Below are 16,938 nucleotides of genomic sequence, written 5' to 3' on the forward strand. Positions count from 1 at the left end.
CCCCTCCGTCCCCTTTGGAGTCACAAGTTGTGCAGCCTGGAGTTAGGGGAGGGGTGATGCCAGATCTCCCTTAGCCACCCTGGCTTGTGTCTCAATAGGTCATGTTCTGCCTAAGTCCCCTGGCTCTGAGCCCAGTTTAGCACCAGGACCTAGGAGTTGCAGTCTTTGTGGACTAAGCTGCCTTTCAAGTTTTTTGAGGGTCCCAGAGCACTTCAGTCCATGATGACAAGGCTCTCAGGAACTCAAGTTCCAACCACTGTGATGGGCAATTCCCCTCTGGCTAGGGCTGGGCTACATGATTCCTCTATGCTTGGGTATCAGCTGAGTTCATTCCGGTTTTGTTTTCTGCTATAACAGGACAGCACTGAGTTCAATGCAGTGTCACAATCGCTGCACTCTTGCTCTCCCAGGGACTCAGATTCTTTCTTCATACTACACTATGGCTTCAGGGACAGGGTGACAGGGGAGGCATCTGTGATTCAAGACTGTTTTTCCTACCTCTTCAGTTCCTCTTTCCACTATATTAAGTTAAAACCAGGTACTGTTGGTGCTCACCTGATTTCTCATTCATATGAAGGTGATTTTGTATGTGTAGAATATAGTTGTTAAGTTGCTGTCCTTGTAGAGTGGGCAATCAGTGAAGCCTTTATTCTGCCATCTTGCTCTTTCTCTCATTTAGGTTCCAAACATGGTAATCAATTGTTTTTCTTTTACTTTTTATTTTCTGACCTTGGGTTGTTCTTCATGAACACTTTATTTCTGGAGACTTTATAACCTTTTCTCTATATTGTTAAGATCACAAATTTTAAAATAAACTTGAAATAGTTTCTTAAGAGTAGCCATAGTTCATAAGAAGACCTTTGCTCTGATTCTTCATCATGACCCCTTCTTTTTAAACAGCAATATCTTTCCACATTGTCTAATGGATTTTGTCTGTTTACTCATTTTTAAAGAGGCATCTATACTTGTTCAGGTCTGGGAACTGAGGTGGATTCTGACAAAGGGTATTTGGATCTTAGTCAAATCTTCCAAACTCAGCTAAAAAGTGAAGTTAAAGGTTTGGATTTAGTGTAATTTTCCATTCAAAGTACAGTCAGCCCTCTGTATCCATGCCTTCCACATCCACTGATACAACCAACTGCAGATAGAAAATAACCGGCAAAAAAAAATAAAGAAAACCAACACAACAATAAAAAAATAATACAAGTGAAAGAAAGTATGCATAACAAATATTTATATAGCCTTTACATTATATTAGCTATTATGAGTAATTTAGAGATTATTTAAAGTATGCAGGAGGACATGTGTAGGTTATATGCAAATACTATGCCATTATATATCAGGAACTTGAGCATATATGGATTTCTAAGCCAGAGCTAAAGCCAGCATGGTGACCACAAAAAGAATGGTTCTCAGGCTGAAGCTGAGCTCTTTTGTTTCTTGAGCAGTCAGAAATTAGCTGCATCAATGCCCCAATTCTTTGTTTGGCGTGCTTGTTTTCATGAGGAGTCAGATGAGACTCTCTCTGCAACAGATGCCTGTGTTTACTGTAAACCATAAATAAAATCATCTTTTGTCCCATTAAGTATGGGATGTCCCAGGGGCACATGCTCTTCACTTTGTCATCCCTTGCCAGGCCATCACACCACTAAGCCCCCAAATGAGGAGGTGGTTCTTCCAGTAACTAAGGTCCACGATTTCTCAGTCTGCAAGTGGAGAGTCTTGATTCATATTAGCCTGTGCAATTCAGTCCCTTCTGCACTACAGCTGACAACGTTTCTGGGAACGTAGGTGCCACTCATATATTTTCTCTTATCAGTTTCTGTAATTTTTTTTGAATATTTTACAATCATTAAATGAAAATCTAGGGAAGTGGTGGATTTCTTGTCTGCATTTCATTAGCTGCTCCAGGAATTTCTTAATTCCTTTCTAACCTGTACTTAGGGAAATGCTGTTTTCCGTTGCTAATGATATGGGGAGAAAGCCACTTCAATCGTCTTTAAGAACATAAAAGAAGGCTGCTGATTATCATTGGCCAATGGCACAGCCTTACCCAATGATAATCCTAGAAAGTCAGCATGGTAGACCCAAATTTTAGTTCTGTCACTTTCTAACTCTGTAATTGTGGAAATATTCACCATCTTCTTTGAGCTTCAGTTTCTTCATTGATAAAATAGGGGATAGTTGTCCCTCAGCCATAGGTTTATTGTGAATATTTATTAAAAGTAATATCTTTGCTGCATCAGTGCAGTACCCAGAGCACTGTAAGTACTCAATGCACAGGAATCCCTTACAACTAACATCAGTATCAAATTGCTTAACTATTGATTTTTAAGAATAATAAAACTACATATTTAGCATAAGAAAAGATCAAATTGAGTCTTTTTAAACAAACAAAAAAAGATAATGCATTGGAGGATGAACTGATGCATGTGGACATGGCAGTTGAAGTAAATGTGTTATGAAAAATTGGTAAAAAAGTGATCTTCTCTTTCTTTTCACTCTCACCTTCACTGAATCCTTCATAAGTGGCAGCCAGGGAAGGGTGCAGCTCAGAACTCCCTTCAGGAGAGAACTTACTGCAGGGAATGCATTTTTGATAGTTTCTAGATGCAGGAAACTCCTCCCAATGGCAGGTGTTGCAACAGGTTTGGTCAGTGGCAATCCAACCTGTAGGGCACATGTGTAGGCTCCATCTCTGTCTCCAAGGCCACTCCATTCATGCACCCATTGTGCCAGTTCCCGAGTGGCTGGTGACGAAGGCTGGCTAACCCAAGTGATTTGTCTATTTGTTTAACCAGGGCCTCTCCCATAGAAGATGCTTTCTATGGGGCATTAACATGCTACAGAAATCTTCACACTTTGACTGACTCCCATATGTTGGTCCACATGCTTCTCCCCCAGAACATCCTTGTCTCTGATCTTCCAATTCTTTTCTTCCTGGACTCCTGAACAGTTGGCAAGGCTATTGGCCACTGCTTAGAAATCTGTATGTATTCTCACATCCGGTCACTTCTCCTTCCACGCAAAGTAGATAACCAGATGTACTGCTCGCAGCTCTTCCATGGGAAGATTCTTCTACACAATCTTTCAAGAATCACTTCTGGATGTGGCTCTAATGCAACTGATGTCCTTTTTCAGCCTATTCCCACATACCAAGATAGCCCATCTGTAAACAAAGCATGGGTTTTTTCACTTCTCTTCCTGGTCACATGGGACCCTTTGTATGACCACTGACAGGAGTGGCACTGATGCACCCCTGGAGGACCACATGGGGATCTGGACTGATTTGCTCATAAACTTTCTTATAGCCTTTGGCCCTACTAAGACATAATCCCAGATGGACTGTTCAATCTTTTTAATGCAGCCAGACTTTCTGACTTTATTCCTCAGTTGCTCTGATAGGCCCAGCTTATAATAGGCAATTCCAGATATTTGGTCACTCAGTGTCTCATATTCAATTGCTGTTTCTCTATAAGAGCTCAGTAACATGCCAGGAGCTGTTTCTCAGAAAGTGTGTAAGTCTCTGCTGCAGATGGCACAGTCTTGTTCCAGAACCCCAGGGGTCTGTGCTGTGAGTCTTCCTCTGGAGCTTTCTATAAACTTTATAATGAATCTTTTTCCACCACCAACACCGCCAACATTTCAGTGGTAGGGTTGCTTGTATAGCAGTCAGGATCTGCTGCAGAGCCCTTTCTGTTCCACTCCCTCTTGTCCCGGTAGCTTTCCATGTCAGTCATCACATGTGCTGGAGAATTTGTCCTTGGTGTGAAATCTGTTGCCTCAAAACCCAAAAGGTCTATCAGCCAGTCTGCTTACTTCTTTGTAGTAATGATGCAGAATGCAGCAAGATGTCTTTTACTTTAAAGGGATTATTCTGGCACACCTCTGAATACATGCTCCCATGCTAGGAGGGACCCCCATAGCATCTCCATGCATGGAGAAGTACCAGCTCTCAATAGGGTCATGGCTGTAGCTACTGCAGCTTTGAAGCTTCATGGTAACCACAGAGCCAGATTCTGCAGGGACATCTACCCAGATGTCCTCATCCTTGTTTCAGGGCCCCAGGTTGCCCAGTCAAGGAAAAGGAGTGTAACAGATCTAACAAGTCTACCTTGGCAGAAAATTTCTGTCTCTGGGGATCTGTGATTCTGTCAAGCTCTGTGTCTGCCCCTTGGCTATGTCAGCTTTTCACTACAGGAGATAGAGGCCTGGTACATATTAGGTACTATTTATTGGATGGATGGATAGATGGATGGATGGATGGATGGATGGATGGATGGATGGATGGCACTGGACAAGCAGTGGTTTGGAAAACCATAGAACTTATTTTAAAATCTTAGTTTTATATTATTTCTGAACAAGGCAGGAAATGCAGATGAGAAGATAAGAGAAAATCAGGCTCGGTTTTTGTATAAGAAAAGAAACTTTTTTGCTCTTTACTGTGTCTGCTTATCTAATAAATCATAACCATGAATTATGCAATGAAACATTTCTTTATGTTGTTTCTCATGTCTTTTATAAAACAAGAAACTATAACCATGATGTAAAGAATATTACACTAAAATTACGTTGCATAAAATAAAATAACGGAGAGATTCAAACTTCCAGGTCTAGCTATAAGCTGCTTTCTTTACATAATAAGCAGAAAGTTGAATATGCCTCACATTTATATTTGTCATTTGTTGAAAATTGAAAGCTTGATATACCTTAAAGCTGCATTAGTAAACAAACTTATTCAGCAGAATAAATCAACAGAAGAATATAGGTTGGGGTTATGGAAAACAGTAGGAAAGAGTGACATCTAATCTTCTCAAAATGATATTTGGACACAAAATCTTGTTTTAGTAAACGTTTCACTATCAGAACATCAGTCTTGAAAAACATCTCAAGCAATTAATGTCACAAAGCAAGTTAGAACCAAATAGTTGAGTAAAACAACAAAATCTGAAGCCAAGCTACTGCACACAAACCCTTCTGAACCAGAGCAGCTGAATATAAAAGGGCCATGTGGAAAAGCCACAAGTGAGCAAAAACTGCCAAAGAAATCTCTTAATCGTTCCACATGGATAATCAGATTATTTGCAAGTAATAAGATATTTACATTTCCAATATTAAAAGTGAAAGTAATAAATCCTCAAAATTCATCACTTTCTAATTGTACTACAATTTGGCATTATCTTTGTGGTCTTTAGATTGTATTTGTTGTCTTTGTATGGTAGGAATGTTATATGATGTTTGGCAAAATGTATCTTCTTTAGTTTTAGTTCAACAGTTTTTGGGGAACAGGTGGTTTTTTGTTACATGGATAAGTTCTTTAGTGGTAATTTCTGAGATTTTGGTGCACCCATCACCTGAGAAGGGCACAGTGTATCTTTTCCCAAGCCCAAGTTTAGGGACATCATCTTGGTAGTTTGAAATCAGTCAGCCTGGGAGAAATTGGCAAATGCTATACGTCAAGGCTTTTTCTTTGCTCAAAGACCTTGTCATTAAACATTTACCAGTTTCCCCTGGCAACGCTCTTCCTGACTATAAACATTTGAGAAAGGTGTTGGTCCTCTCTGACCAAGCACTGAAATACTAAATATTTTGGAATCCACACCAGGTAACAGATGATGCCTGAGTTTACACCAACAGTGTTAGATATGCTCCCCTTTCTGTGATTCCTGAAACCAAGCTCTGCACTGCACCACCATTGTACAGCATGAAAACTGCTCTGATCGGCAAGAACCAGTTTTGTGCCACATCCTACTCCTATTATCATATCTTCTCTTTCAGTATCTGCTCAAAGATTTGGATATCACTGTGCAATACAAGAAGAAGCAGAGGGATGGATAAAGATGTCTTTCATCTTGGGAAGATCAGTCCTCCAAGAAAGGGCAGAGAAAGGATGAGTGCAGGATCCCTCAGCCATAGTTCCATCTTCTCCAGCACTAAGTAGCTAGTCCTGAAAATACCCAAAGATAAGAATTTGCCACAGCAAGAGATTTTTCCCTTGTGAAGTCCAGCTGGTTCAGATTGCATGAAAAAATGTCCTAGTTTCTTTATTTCTGGAAGGCTTATTTTATTTTACTGTTTGTCAAATAATCTCCCTGCCTTAATAGACTAAAGGATATTCAGCTCTTTTCTGATCTGTGTTTTTGATGTATTTTTTCTCCTTCCAAAATTTCCCATACTAAATCATTGTTTTTCCTAAAGCTGCCTGGGCATCCATATAGGTTCTAGGCAAATGGCATCAGGTTCACAAAGTTTCCTTCTAAACCCAAGCTGCTTTCCCAATAAAACTGATGACTGGTTCAGTTCTTCCCACCAGCAAGACAGGCCTATAGCCTCATGTTAAATGAACAATGGTGGTTAAGGGAATGGCTGGGCAGAGAAAGCAGAGTAGAAGTATGTGAAGTGCATTAAGTTCCTTGTCAGAGGAAGGAGTATGAAATTACTCATTTATTCTTAATTCTAATTTTAGATGTAAGTAGGCTCTTTCAGATATCATGAACTGGGAAATGATCATGTTGCTTCAAGTAATGGGAACTTATTTATGATGTAATAGGCAAAATGTACACAAGTTCTATAGAGATGAAAGTAAATTATTCAATCACACTCTTTTTTAATTAATTTCAACTTTTATTTTAGGTTCAGAAGATACATATTCAGGTTTGTTATATGGGTATATTGCATGATGCTGAGGTTTGGGGTGTGACTGAACTCATCACCCAGGTAGTGAGCACAGTACCCAATAGGTGGTTTTTCTACCCTTGCCCGCCTCTCTCTCTTTTCCCCTTCTAGTATTCGTTAGTGTATATTATTCTCATCTTTACGGGCATGAGTACCCAATGTTTAGCTCCCACTTATAAGTGAGAACATGCAGTATTTGGTTTTGTGTTCTTGCATTAATTCACTTAGGGTAATGGCATCCAGCTGCATCCATGTTGCCACAAAGGACGTAATTTCATTCTTTTTATGGCCACCCCCGTGGTATTCTATGGTGTGTATGTACCATGTTTTCTTTATCCAATCCACCACTGATGGGCACATAGGTTGATTCCATGTCTTTGCTATTGTGAATAGTGCAACGATGAACATACAAGTGCATGTGTCTTTTTGGTAGAATAATTTATTATCCTTTGGATATATACCCAGTATTGGGACTGCTGAGTTGAATGGTAGTTCTGTTTTAAGTTCTTTGAGAAATCTCTGAACTGCTTTCCACAGTGGTTGAACTAATTTACATTTCCATCAATGGTATATCAGCATTTTCTTTTCTCCAAAGCCTCACCAGCATCTGTTTTTTGTTTTGTTTTGTTTTTGTTTTTGTTTTTTACTTTTTCATAATAGCTATGCTGATTGGTGTGATATAGTATATCATAGTGGTTTTTATTTGAATGTCTCTGATGATGATGAGCATTTTTTTCATGTTTGTTAGCCACTTGTATGTCTTCTTTTGAGAAGTCCCTGTTCATATTCATGTTTCTTGTCTACTTTTTTATGGGGTTACTTGTTTTTACTTGTTCATTTGTTTAAGTTCCTTACAGATTCTGGATATTATACCTTTGTTAGATGCACAGTTTGTAAATATTTTCTCCCATTCTGTAGGTTGTCTGTTCTTTACTAAGGCCAATGCTCAGAATTGTTTTCTTCTAAGATTCTTATAGTTTGAAGTCTTACATTTAAATCTTTAATCAATCTTGAGTTAATTTGTGTGTATGGTGAAACGTAGGGATTCAGTTTCAGTCTTCTGCATATGGCTAGTCAGCTATACCAGCACCATTTGTTGAATAGGGAGTCCTTTCCTCATTGCTTAATTTTGTCAGCTTTGTCAAAGATAAGATGGCTGTAGGTGTGTGGTTTTATTTCTGTGTTCTCTATTCTGTTCCAGTAGTCTATGTGTTTTTGTACTCGTACCATGTTCTTTTGGTTACTGTAGCCTTTATAATACAGTTTGAAGTCAGGTAATGTGGTGCCTCCAGCTTTGCTCTTTTTGCTTAGGATTGCTCTGGTTATTTAGGCTCTTTTACGTTTCCATATGAATTTCAGAATATTTTTTTCTAGTTATGTGAAAAATGTCATTGGTAGTTGGATAGGAATAGCACTGAATCTGCAGATTGCTTTGGGCACTATGACCACTTTAATGATATTGATTCTTCCAATCTATAAACACAAAATGTTTTTCCATTTATTTGTGTCATTTATTATATTTTTAGCAGTATTCTGTAGTTCTCATTGCAGTAACCTTTCATCTCCTCTGTTAGATGTAATTCTATTAGGTTAGATTAGGTTTTACCATTACTTTAATTTGCCATTACTTTAAACTTTGCCACTTAAAGTAATGGCAAAAATTGCAATTACTTTTGCACCAACCTAATAGGTATTATTTGTGTGTGGTTATTGTAAATGGGATGGTGTTATTCATTTGATTCTCAGCTTGAATATTATTGGTATATAGAGATGCTACTGATTGTTGTTATATAGAAATGCTAACGGTTATTGTAAATGGGATGGTGTTATTCATTTAATTCTCAGCTTGAATATTATTGGTATATAGAAATGCTACTGATTGTTGTACATTGATTTTGTATCCCAAAACTTTCCTGAACTCATTTTTCAGTTCCAGGAGCCTTTTGACAGAGTCCTTAGAATTTTCTAAATATGGAATAATAACATCAACAAAGAGAGACAGTTAAACTTATTTTCCTATTTGAATTTTATATCTTTGTTTCTCTTGCCTGACTAGAACTTTTCAGAGCCAACATATAAAAGAATTTATGAGAATGCTGAGGTGTATTCAGAAGAGAATGTTTTGCTTTTTCTCCCAGAGACTTTAAACTTTCAGAATGTAAGTGCCTTCATGTGTGAAGAGGCAAGAGACAGAGGTTGAGAGATATCAAGATCCTAATTATTTAATCTGGTATCATTCAAATGATAGAGAGTTATTTCATTGATTCAATAAAAAATATTATATCCTTAGTTTTACGTGCTCAGTCAATAAATTGCTATTTTCCCTTTAGTGAACATAGAAAAAAAATCAGATCAAGAGCAAACCAAAACAAACATTAGTAGAAAAAAATTATAAAGATCAGGGAAGAAATAAAACTGAAACAAAATAATGATACAAAAGATCAATGAAAAGAAAAATTGGTTCTTTGGAAAGACAAACAAAATTGACAAACCTTTAGCCAGACTCAAAAAAAGAGAGAGAGAGAGAGAGAGAGAGAGAGAAAACTCAAATAAATAAAACCAGGGATGAAAAAGAAGACATTACAAGTGATATCACAAAAATTCAAAGGATCACTAGAGACTACTATGAGCAACTGAATGCCAAAAACTGGGAAAAGAAAAAGTACATTGCTAGATACTACTAAGACCAGCTCAGCTGTAGAGACCCCCCACACAGTCGTCACTGAAGGAATTGAGAGGGAGATATCCAGATATGACACCCAGATAGAACAACAAAGTGGGACTATCCAAGGGGCCATTGGCCTTCCAAGCTGAGAGCCTCAGGTGGCTGACAGCATTCTGAGCTGAGGACCTCGAGCAGACTCTGACTCACGCATTTATTCTCTCTGAACAGGTGATTATTATTAACAGATGTTCAGTATTTTCTCCTCACACAAAATATGCCAAGTAGGCAGCTGGTGCCTGCTTACCACTGATCACAGACAAACTAAAAAGTATTCTCCACAAGGGAGCCATGGGGCAGGGGCAGAAATCCCATGCTTAAAGAATTGTTTTAACCAGTGTATGATATTTATATATTGTCCTGACACTTTGGAATGCCCTAGTTTTCTACTTGGGTGGGGGCCAGCTCAGTTTTCCTTGCCATTGGTCTTCCTAGCAAACAATATATTCTATCATACACTCAGTATTTCTCAATATTCCTACACCTTGCATTTCCCAACAATTAACATTTCTCAACAACACACATACAACCTACCAAGAGTGAACCATGAAGAAATCCAAAACCTGGAAGACCAATAACAAGTAATGAGATTGAAGCCATAAAAAAAGGTCTCTCAGCAAAGAAAAGTTGGGACTCAATAGTTTCACTTCTGAATTCAACCAAACATTTAATGAAGAACTAATACCAATCCCACTCAAACCATCTCAAAAATTAGAAGAGGAGAAAATACTTCCAAACTCATTCTATGAGCTGAGTATGACCTTGATACCAAAACCAAAGATACATCAGAGAAAAAGAGGAATATAGCCCAATATCCCTGAAGAACTTTGATACAAAGATCCTCAACAGCAAACTAGCAAACCAAATTCAACAACACATTAAAAAGGTCATTCATCATGACCAAGTGGGACTTATCCCTGGGATGCAAGGATGGTTCAACATAGACAAATCAACCAAGTGATCATTAATTTCAACAGAATGAAGGACAAAAACCATATGATTATTTCAATCAATGCTGAACAACCATGTGACAAAATTCAACATCTTTTCATGATGAAAACCCTCAAAAAACTGGGTATAGATGGAACATACCTCAATACACACACAAAAAAAATGCCATATACTAAAGACCCACGGCTAGTATCACGTGGAATGAGAGAAACTGAAAGCCTTTGCAGCAAGACCTGGAATAAGACAAGGATGCCCACTTTCACCACTGTTATTCAACATAGGACTAGGATTCCTAGCTGGAGCAGTTGGACAAGAGAAAAAAATAAAGGGTATCCACATTAGAAAGGAAGAAGTCAAATTATCCTTGTTTGCAGATGATTAAATCTTGTATTTGGAAACAACTAAAAAAATCCACCAAATAACTATTTAGAAATAATTTAAAAATAAATTGCAGTATAAAAAAATCAACATACAAAAATGAGCCGTATTTCTATATGCCAACAGTGAACAATTAGGAAAATAAATCAAGAAGGCAATCACATTTATAATAGCTGCAGATAAAATAAGATGCCTAGGAATTAACTAAGGCAAAGAAGTGAAAGATCCCTACAATGAAAACTATAAAACCCAGATGCAAGCAATTGAAGAGGACACAGAAAATGAAAGATATTTCACGCTAATGAATTGGAAGAATCAGTATTGTTAAAATGTTCATACTATCCAAGGCAATCTACAGACTCAATGCAATCCCTACCAAAATACCAATGACATCCTTTGCATAAATAGGAAAAATAATTCTAAAACTTAGGAACCACAAAAGACTCAAAGTAACCAAAGCCATCCTGAGCAAAAGGAAGAAAACTGAAAGAATCATGTTACCTGACTTCAAATTATACTACAGAGCTACAGTAAGCAAAACAACATGATACTGGCATATAAACAGACACATAGACCAATGGTACAGAATAGAGAACCCAGAAATAAAAACAAACATTTACAGTGAACTCATTTTTGACAAAAATGCCAAGAACAAACAATGGAGAGAGGAAAATCCAATAAATAATGTAGAGAAAACTGGAAATTCATATGAAGAAGAAAGAAACTAGGCCCCTATCTCTCACCTTATAAAAAAATCAAATCAAAATGGATTAAAGAGTTAAGTTAAAGACCTCAAACTATGAAACTGCTACAAGAAAACATTGGGAAAAACTCTCCAGGACATTGATCTGGGAAAACATTTTTGAGTAATATTCCACAACCACAGGCAACAAAAGCAAAAATTGATAAATGGGATCATATCAGGTTAAAAAGCTTCCACACAGCAAAGGAAAGAAACAACAAAGCAAAGAGACAACCCACAGAATGGAAGGAAATGTTTGCAAACTGTCCATTTGACAAGGGATTAATAACCAGAAGATATAAGACACTCTCTATATATATTCTCTCTCTCTCCATATATATATATGTATATACATACATACATACCTACAACTCTATAGGAAAAAAATGTAATAATCTGATTTTAAAGTAAACAAAAGATCTGAATAGACATTTCTCGAAAGAAGACATACAAATGGCAAACAGGCATATGGAAAGGTGCTCAACATCATGGATCATCAGAGAAATGCAAATCAAAATTACAATGAGATGTTACCTCACCCATTAAAATGGCTTGTATCCAAAAAAGTAGCAAGCATTATTATATAGCAAATGTTGGTGAAGATGTGGAGGAAAGGAAACCCTTGTACACTATTGGTGGGAATGTAAATTAGTACAACCACTATGAAGAAGAATTTGGAGCTTCCTCAAAAAACTAAAAATTGAGTTACCATAGGACCCAGCAATCCCACTGCTGGGTATATTCTGGAAAGAAAGGAAATTGGTATATGGAAGAAATATCTGCACTACTATGTCTGTTGCAGCACTGTTTACAATAGCTAAGATTTGGAAGCAACCCAAGTTCCATCAACAGAAGAAAGGTTAAGGAAAATGTGATACATATACACAATGGAGTACTACTATTCAGCCCAAAAAAGAATGAGTTCCTGTCATTTGCAACAACACGGATGGAACTGGAGGTCATTATGTTAAGTAAAATAAACTAAGCACAGGAAGACAAACTTAGATGTTCACACTCCTTTGTGGGAGCTAAAATTAAAACAATTGAACTCATGGACATAGAGAGTACAATGATCTGGGGCTGAAAAGGGAAGTGGGGAGGGAGGGAAATGGGGATGGTTAATGGGAACAAAAATATACTCAGAATGAATAAGACCTACTATTCAACAGCACAGCAGAGTGCCTCGAGAGAATAATAATTTAATTGTACATTTTACAATGATTAACAGTATAATTGGATTGTTTGAAATTCAAAGGATAAATACTTGAGGAGATGGATACCCCATTTTATATGACGTAATTATTATGCATCACATGCCTGTATCAAAATAGCTCATATACCCCATAAATACTATGTACCCACAAAAATTAAAAATTTTAAAAGATCACCAATCACAGATCACCATAACAGATATGATAATAATAAAGTTTGAAATATTGTGAGAATTACCAAAATGTGACACAAACATTAAGTGAGCACATGCTGCTGGAAAAAATAGCATCGATACACTTGTTTAATGCAGGGTTGCCACAAACCTTCTATTTGTAATTAATAAATAAATAAATTTGCAAAGCACAATAAAACAAAGCACAAATGAGGTATACCTGTATGTAGAAAATCCTTAGGAATTTACAACAAAAGTCAGTAGAACTAATTTGTAACTCAGCAAGATCACAGGGTAATAATCACTGTGTAACAATGAATTGTATTTATCTCTTCTAACATTAAAAATTGAAAATTGAAATTAAAATCCAATGCCATTATAATAGGAAAAAATAGGTATTTAGCGACTAATCTATCAAAATGTGTGTAAGATCAATGAATTCCCAAATCAAATTTACCTATAGATTCAATGCAATTCAAAATTCCAGCAGGATTTCTTTTTTTTTTGCATTTCACTTTGAATTTATCCAAGCTTCTGTTGATTCTGGACAAGCCTAATTTACACAAGACAATGCTATCTGTTGTCACTGTTCCTTCCTCCCATCTGGTTTTCTCATTATTCATAGTGGCTTCCAGCTTCTTCCCCTCACTTCGAGCTTATTACTGAGCCCCTTAGAACTCCAGCTCTGTAGCTCGTTCACCGGACATTGAGGCATAATGGAGCCATAATGGAGCCATAAAAATAGCGTGGTGCTGAGTCTGGACCATTGGGGAAGAACAGAGGTCTTAGAAGTGGTACTACGTGTATTCAGGAACTTCATATAAGACAAAGTTGGAACCACTGTAGTTTCAGCTACTAGGGAGGCTGAAGAGGGAGGATTACTTGAGCCCAGAAATTCAAGGCTGTAATGAGCCTTAATTGCACCGCTGCACTCTAGTCTTGGTGACAAAACAAGATCTGATTGATAAGTTTGAGACAGAAAAAGGAGCATGGGCAGCTCCTCCATTCTTCTTGCCTTCCTTTTAAGAGCTAACTTGCATGCACAGAATACAGACACTCACTCATTAACCACATGCATGGGAGGTGTGACCAGCAAGATTTTTTATAGAAATTGAGGTGAGCCCTAAAATTATTTAAAAATGCAAAATATATAGAATACTCCATTTAAAAAAAAAAACAAAGTTAAAGGACTTAGGGCAACTAATTTCAAAACTTACTATAAATCTACAAGAACAAAGACAGGGTAGAACTGGTTTAAGCATGGACATATAGATCGGTGGACTGGAATAGCAATTTCACAAACAGACCTACACATATATATATGTGAATTGTTGTTTTTTTTAAAACCCAAGATAATCTTATGAGAGAAATGATAGTCTTCTAAACAAATGGTTCAGGCACAACTTGCTATCTACCTGGGGACAGGGGAGGAAGAATCTCAATCCTTACTTTTCATCCTACTAAAAAATTAACTCATAATAAATAACAGTCCTAAATACAAAAGCTAAAACTATAAAACATCTAGAAGAGAGCACAGGAAAAACATCCTTGCCACTTTGAGTTACCGAAGCCTTCTTAAGATGAAATAGGCATATATATATATATATATATATATATATATATATATATATGACAAAGAACTTATATGCAGAAAATATAAAAACTCTCACAACTCAAAAGTTAGAAGAGCTATAAATCAAGGAAAGACGGGCAAAATATTTAAACAGGCACATCACAAAAGAAGAGATTTAAATGCCCAACATGAAAAGATGTCATTAGGGAAATGCAAGTTTAAAGAAATACACAACAAAATAGTTTGATAGTTTTTATACAAAAACATACATTTACCATACAATCATGCATTTCATTCCTAGGTATTTACCTTTCAAAAATTAAGATGTTTTAGCTGTTCAAATTTGTTTGTCTTTTGAAACAGTGACACAAAGGTGTAATTCTCTATGGTTTGAAATGGATCATATGAGGCATGTAATACCAAGAATTGTTACTTTACAATGTTCCCTTAAGCAAAATTGAATTTGCTTTGAATTTTAGTTACGCATAGACTGATAATAAACCTCTAAACCCGCCCAGCAGAAGTGTGAATTTTTTTTTTTTAATACGGAAACAATTGGCAAAAATTGAACTAAGATTTACTTTTTTGGGATATAGGATGCAGCTGTAGTTGAATAAGCAGTCTTTAAAAGTTGCTGTGAAACACAAGCCATTGGGTAAAAAACGCTGCACTATTAAATTAGAGGTTTTTGAAAAAGCCACTCACACTTATCCTGGGCAGAGTTTGCCTAGTTGGTATAGGAATCTGTTAAGTTTCAAGAAAGTTTATCTTTGCTTTAGGTCATAAGTTCCTTATTTGATTACTGTATATGACTACATGGCTGTTCATGACATTATGTGCAAATTTGAGATTTCAGCAATGACCTGCCAGTTTAAGGGTACATTGTAGAGCTGAACTTTGAGTTACTGTGCAAGATTTTTTTCATGCTGTCATTTGTAATACGTTTTGTGAGAATCCTTGGGATTAAAGTTTTGGTTACAAATTGTTGTTTAACTTGAAAGCCTGTTTTTCCTTGCAAACTCAAATCTGTGAGCTTGGTACCAAGTCCAGGTATAACATTCCTATTGGAAGCCATACTTATATTTTCTTGTAAAGTGCTTTTGAATTAATAAAATATTAGCATAATTGTATAATAGTTTAACCCACTGTTACCAGTGTTCTTATCCCATGGGAAGCAGTTGGTTACACGATTCTTATTTTATAAGAAACACAGCTGAGATGCACTATGGATTAGTCTTTGTAAGTGAAGGAAATACAGTTGTCACCTAAGTGATAGTTAACCCATTTTAGGAGTAGAAGCCAGTTCAGAGTCCATGATATTTAGTGACCAACATTTTAAAGTATAGCAGCAACCTGGTACGTTGTAACACAAAGTAAGTTGCCCATTAAAAATGGCTTTTATCTTTAGCATGAAAACTTTCCACAGCTCTAAAAATTGCTTCCATTTTATAATTTGAGGTGTTGCATGGGAATTCTAAGCTGATCCATCATGATGTAAAGTTCACAATATGGTTCAAATCTAACAGTGCAGAATTGAATATGGAGGCATGCATAACCTTCCTCTTAGAAAATGGGAGGAGTTGTAATTTCAAATTTTTGTGCAATTAGATTAAATCATAATGCAACAAAAAAATGAAAATATTTGTCCACAAAATGACTTGCACATGAATGTTCTTTTTGGATTCATTCACAAGATTCCCAAACAGGAAACAATCCAAATGTCCATCAATAGCTAAATTGATATCATAGAATGCTACGCAGCAATAAAAAGAAATGAAGTTCAAGCCAGGCACAGTGGTTCACGCCTGTAATCCCAGCACTTTGGGAGACCGAGGCAGGCGGATCACCTGAGGTGGGGAGTTTGGGACAGAGTGCAGCCTGACCAACATGGAGAAACTCCGTCTTACTAAAAATACAAAAATAGTTGGGTGTGGTGGTGCACGTCTGCATTCCCAGCTACTCGGGAGGCTGAGGCAGGATAATTGTTTGAACCCAGGAGGCAGAGGTTGCGGTGAGTTGAGATCATGCCATCGCGCTCCAGGCTGGGCAAAAAGAGCAAAATCTCTGTCTCAAAAAAAAAAAAAAAAAAAAGAAAAAGAAAAAAGAAAAGAAATGAAATGAAGTACATATATGTGTAAACATGTCTATGAATCTCAAAACATTGTGCTGAACAAAGAGAAAATACACCATTGTGTAGTTTATATGAAATTTTTTAAAGGAGGATCAAACCTATTGTGAAAGAATGCAGATCTACAGTTGCCAAGGTTGAATGGGGACTGACTGAAAATAAACAAAAGAGGAATTTTTTTTTTTTTGGTAGATACATTCTATATTTTGATTGTAGTAGTGATTATTCAGGATATATATCTGTCAAAACTCATCAAACTGTACATTTAAAACATGCAATTTTAAGAGTTCATTTTCACTTTATGTACATTTTCCTGGAATAAAGTAGAGTTTAAAAAATTTTTAAAGACTGATAAAGGATCTCAAAGACTAGTCTTCACAAAATT

The sequence above is a fragment of the Saimiri boliviensis genome, chromosome 1 (assembly GCF_048565385.1).
Source record: "Saimiri boliviensis isolate mSaiBol1 chromosome 1, mSaiBol1.pri, whole genome shotgun sequence".
NCBI lineage: Eukaryota > Metazoa > Chordata > Mammalia > Primates > Cebidae > Saimiri > Saimiri boliviensis.